Source organism: Camelus dromedarius, chromosome X (assembly GCF_036321535.1).
Source record: "Camelus dromedarius isolate mCamDro1 chromosome X, mCamDro1.pat, whole genome shotgun sequence".
NCBI classification, from domain to species: Eukaryota; Metazoa; Chordata; class Mammalia; order Artiodactyla; family Camelidae; genus Camelus; species Camelus dromedarius.
In genome coordinates, this window is record NC_087472.1 from 46,958,044 (window position 1) to 46,963,825 (window position 5,782).

A 5,782-nucleotide genomic window follows, 5' to 3' on the forward strand; every position below is an offset into this window, starting at 1 on the left:
TTATCAAGGTTAAATATAAAACAATAACAACAACAACAACAACAAAAAAACAGTTTAAACTACCAGGATAAAATTTAATTTGTGAGAAGGTTGTTAAAATTCTACAGACTAGAAACAGGCTGAAAACACTACTCAGGTACAAACACATCCAAGCTACTTTTCATGCAATAGACACATTGACTCTGAAAGGCGAGCCATGAGCCCAGAGGGTGGAGCTGAGAAACACAGAGCATCATTTTGTGGCCTTGAAACCTAATGGAGTTTGTCAGGCTGGATTTTGAAATTGCTTGGGATCAGTTACTCTTTCATTCTCTCCGTATGGAAAAAGAATGTCGGTAACTGTTATCCTATGCCTGTACCACATCTGCATTTTGGGAGCAGATAAATTTTCTCTTTAGTTTTACAATTCACATGAAACAGAATTGCTCCCCAGAATGGATCATACCCAGAATCTCATCCATATCTAATTTAGATTATTTTGATGATATGATTTGGGACTTCTGAGCTGATAAAATTTAGGTTTGGGTTTTTGTTGTTGTTGTTGTTTGGGGGATCTTTTGCCAGTTTGTTTTGTTGATGCCTTTATGCTCAGGTCTTGACCGCGTACTTCCGCAGTGGGTATAGCTGCTACTTCCGTTGCTGCTTCTTGGTCTTCGGTGTCTCTTCCCGATGCATGGCGTGCGTTTTCTTGGGTCACAGATCCAGGGCCTTGAACTTCTTGCCCTTATAGAATTTCCTGAGGTTCTCTTTGTGCGTCTGGCTAATGACAGTGAGAACAGGAGCAATGGATTTGTGAACAACTCGGATCTTGGAGAGGTTAGAAGCCGGGCCACCTGTCAGTTTAATGACATCCAGCTGGGACAGCACAACCTTTAGGTCCTCCAGATGTTCCAGCAGCTCCCCCTTCTCGCAGGGAAAGTCTGGAGCCTTAATCTTAGTCATGGCTGAGCAAGGTACCACCACCGCCTTCTCAGAGGGAAAGAGCATAATTTGGAACTTTGAATTGATGCTATTGGGGACTTTTGGGGGCTTTAAGATGGGGTGAATATATTTTGCATGTGGGACAGACATGAATCCTTGTGAGCCAGAAAACAGACTGTGATAAGCTGAATAATGCTTCTCTCTGTCCCACAAAGATAACAACATTTGAATCTGTATAACCTACAAATGTTACCTTACATGGCAAAATGATCTTTGCATAAGTAATTAAGTTTAAAAACCTTGCAATGGAGAGATTATCCCAGATTAGCCAAGCGGGCCCAATTAATCATAGGAGTCTCTAAAGTAAAGAACTTGTCCCGGCTGTGATTAGGGAAAAAGGGTCAGAGGAATGCAATCTGAAAAGAACTCTAACTGCCCTTGCTGGCTTTGAACATGGAGAAAGGAAACTGTGAGTCAGAGACCTCTACAAACTGGAAAAGACAAGAAACTAGATTCTGTACTGGAGCCTCCAAAAAGGAACGCAGTCTTGCTGACAGCTTGGTTTTAGCCCAGTGAGACTCATGTTGAATTTATGATTTACCAGATTGTAAAATAATGGATCTGTGTTGCTTTAAGCCACTAAATTTATGGTCATTTGTTAGAGAGGCAATAGAAAATTAAGACAATTATGTGTATTGTAATTTTGAGAATAATCCATAAAATAATCAAAACAATGTATAATTTAGGAAAACAGAATTGGTAAAATTAATTTAGCTAACAAAAAATAGAAGCAAAATGGTGAGTAAAAGCTATAGAATGTATGAGACAAATACAAAGCAAAAAAAAAAAAAGATTTGTATTTCTTTCAAATATATCATGAATTACCTTAAATGAAAATGGACTAAATCCTCAAGATTATCAGGGATGATTTAAAAATTACAACATAAGTGCACAGAAAGATTGAAAGAAAATGATTGACAAATATCCCATGAAAATACTAGTGACATAAAAGCCATGTAGCTATATTTTTATCAAACAAAATATTCTTTAGGGCAAAAATCATTGCTAAGATTAAAGTGGATCTCTTCACAATATTTAAATGTTCAATTCACCAAGAACATATTAATTCTAGGTTTGAATTCACTTAAAACAGTCTCAAAATAAATATAGAGAAAAACAACAGAATTAATAGAAAATTTTAAAAAACATAGTAGGAGATTTTAACCCACTTTCCTCAACAGTGGATTGAACAAGTTATAAAGATACAGAAGATTTAAACAAGAATTAGAAAACATTACCTGAATAATGTACATCTAAGACTAAAATCAACAATAGCAATGTACCTATTTTTTCAAAAGCACACAAAATAAGGGAAGAGACTATAGATCTACCCATATATAGACACTTGATTTATGACTAATATGACACTGCAAAATAGTGGGATAAAGAGTAGTCTCTTCAATGAATTGTGCTAAGAAATTTGGTTAAACATATGGAAAAAAATTAAACTGTACCTCAATATTACATCATACACAAATATTGATTCCAATTCAAATAAAAAGCAATAGTGAAAGGCAAAGCTGTAAAGCTTTACAAAAGACTATAAGAGAATATTGTAATGAATTAATAGTAGGAGAGATTTCCTAAACAAAACATGTAAAGCATTAGCCATAAAGGAAAATATTGTTGAATCTGCAGTAAAATGAAGAACCACTGTTCATGAAAAGACATCAAAAAAGAGTGGCAAGAAAAGAAAAGCCACAGACTGAGTGAATATATTTGAAAAATTTATAACCATAAAAGAACTACTATCAAATATATATATAAATAACTTTGACAAATCTACCCAAGAGAGAGAGAACTTTAATAAGAAAATGGACAAAATACAAGATACTTCAAAAAAGAGGAAAAGTCCAAATGATGAATAAAATAAAAATATGAAATGGTTCTTAAACCCCTTAGTACACAGGGAAATGTAAGTTTAAAAAAATGAAATAGCTGTACACACTCAACAGATTAGCTAGCTAGCTAAAAAAAATGAATAAATACGAAAATAAATAAAAGTAACACTGCCAAATATTGTTGAGAATGTAGAACAACACGACTCCTTATAGACTGTTGGAAGGAGCAAACAATTTTATGACCACTCTGAAGAAAATTGGCATTGCCCTGTAAAGTTGAACATATCCTATTACCAATCAGCATTGCAAGTTACATGCCTAAAAAACTCATGCACATTTATTTGAAATTACATGTACAGAGATGTTCTGAGAAACACTTGTAATCATCAGAAACTGTAAATAAAATAAACGTTCATCTATGTGACATTCAAAATTTTAGTACATTGAGCCTAAGCAATATTATATAGCAGTGAAAATGGATGCCATACAGCTCTGCACAACAACATGGATCGATCTTACATCATATCAGGTGAAAAATCAAGACATAAAAGAATGCATGCAAATGTATTCCATTTATTTAATGTTCAGTAACAGGAAAAAAAACAAAACTCATTTGTGTAGGAATGCCAATATAGTTAGAAAAATTTTAAAGCAAAATGAGGAAAAACAGTATTATAGAAGTCAGGACTCTGGGAAAAAGTCAGGTTACCATTGGGAAATGAATGGCATTTACAGATGTATATCTATAGCTCTATAGGTATATATAGGTATAGAGATATAGTAACTCGATATATATCAATATCTATATCCATAGATATAGAGATATATATAAATAGAGATAGATATATTTTAAGAAACATATATATATAAAATTCTGCAGTGGTCTGGAACATATATATATATATATATATAATATATATACACACTTGCTACAATCTAGATATAAATTTTATGCAATTTTTCTCTAATTATGTGCTATTCCAAAATTTACTTTTTTCCCCATTTTCATGAAGGAGGGAGCAATGAACTAGATCAAATGCTACTGAAAGAGCAATATGAGGACTGAGAATTGACAACTGGATTTGATGATGTGGAAGTAACTCAATATATGTCAGTTTAATTTGCATTTTTCCAACTAGATTGATATAATTTGAGAAAAGAAGCCATCTTTTTAAATTCCTTTTATAATATTTTTGTACTCAGAGTGAAGCTAAAGAGACCTAGTCCAAATTTCAATCTCTGCTTCTTACCTTCCAAATAACATTGAATAAATGATTTAACCTTTCTTGGTCTCAGTTTGATTGTAAAATGGGAGCATATTTGTCTATATTGTGAGAATTTAAAAAAAAAACTGATGTCAAAATGACTAATAATTTCTGACTTATAGAAGGCACTCAATGAATGTTTAACACTCTATAATCAGTTCAGTAAATAGGTGATTAATAAATATATGTTGATTTTTCACTGTTATTTGGTAGAAATTAAAAGTTACATATAAAACTGATCTTGAAATTAAATTTCCACATGTTCTCTCCAAATTGAGGTTAAATGCAACTTCAGAACCAGTTGTTTTAATCGGATACATCAAAATCCTACCACTTATGTGAATGATATCTACAAGATAACAGGTATTTTTCAGCTATTAAACCCAAGCTGTAAATACAAAAATTGACACAATGAGAACTACAGCACTCTTGGCACGTAACAGCTCAACCCACGTCTGCACCGAGGGAACAAACCCACATGGCTTCTAATAGTATAAAGGTGTGTCCTTAATATGACTCCAGCACCCCATCAAAATGTGTGCCTGAGAAAGCTATGTTCTACCAGGAAAATTTACTCTTTGTTCTAGCCAACAACTGATGACAGGCCCTTGACCTCCCCTTTCTTAGCTCATTTACAGGGATACCTCATAGATATTGTGGTTTTGGGTCCAGACCACTGCAGTAAAGTAAATATAACAACACAACAATGAATTTGTACATCAAATGACTCTTGCTTTCAAGAACAATTTCTTTGTAGCATGCAGTGTTATTTGATAGCATTTTACCCACAGTAGAGCTTCTTTCAAAATTAGAGTCTAGTGTGTCAAATCCTGGCCCTGTTTTATCAATTAAGTTTACGTAGTATTCTGAATCCTTTGTTCCATTTCAACATTCTTCACCAGGACTATACTCCATCTCAAGAAACCACTTTCTTTGATCATCCATAAGAAGCACCTCCTCATCCATTAAAGCTTTATCATGCGATTGCAGAAATTCAATCACATCTTCAGGTTCCACCTCTAATTCTAGTTCTCTTGCTATTTCCACCACATCTGCAGTTACTTCCTCCACTGAAGTCTTGAACCTCTCCAAGTCATACATGAGGGTTGGAATCAACATCTTCCAAACTCCTGTTAATACTGATATTTTGGCCTCTTCTCATGAGTCATAAATGTTTTTTTTTTAAATAAATGTTTTTAATAGCATTTGAATGATTAGCCTTTCCAAAAAGTTTTTAATACTTTTCCCATGTCCATCAGAGGAATCACTGTCTATGGCAGCTACAGCCTTACCAAATGTATTTCTTAAGCAAGACTTGAAAGTCAAAATTGCTTCTTGAAACTATGGGCTGCAGAATGGATGGTGTGTTAACAGGTATGAAAACAACATTAACCTCATACATTTTCATTAGAGCTCTTGGGTGACCAGGTGCACTATCAACGAGCACTAATATTTTGAAAGGATTTTTTTTTTTTCCTGAGCAGTAGATCTCAATGAGTGTGCTTAAAATATTCAGTGAACCATGTTGTAAACCGATGTGCTGTTATCTAGTCTTTGTTGTTCCATTTATAGAGCAAAGGCAGAGTAGATTTAACATAATTATTAAGGGCCTTAGGACTTATGGAATGGCAAATGAGCATTGGCTTCATCCTCAAGTCACCAGTTGCATTAGCCCCTAACAAGAGAGTCAGCCTG

At 34.0% G+C, this 5,782-nt stretch overlaps 1 pseudogene; it reads right to left on the minus strand.

The window, feature by feature from the left end:
- Window positions 1–588: 588 nt before the first annotated feature.
- Window positions 589–942, minus strand: LOC105086042 (large ribosomal subunit protein uL29-like; annotated as a pseudogene).
- Window positions 943–5,782: the final 4,840 nt, after the last annotated feature.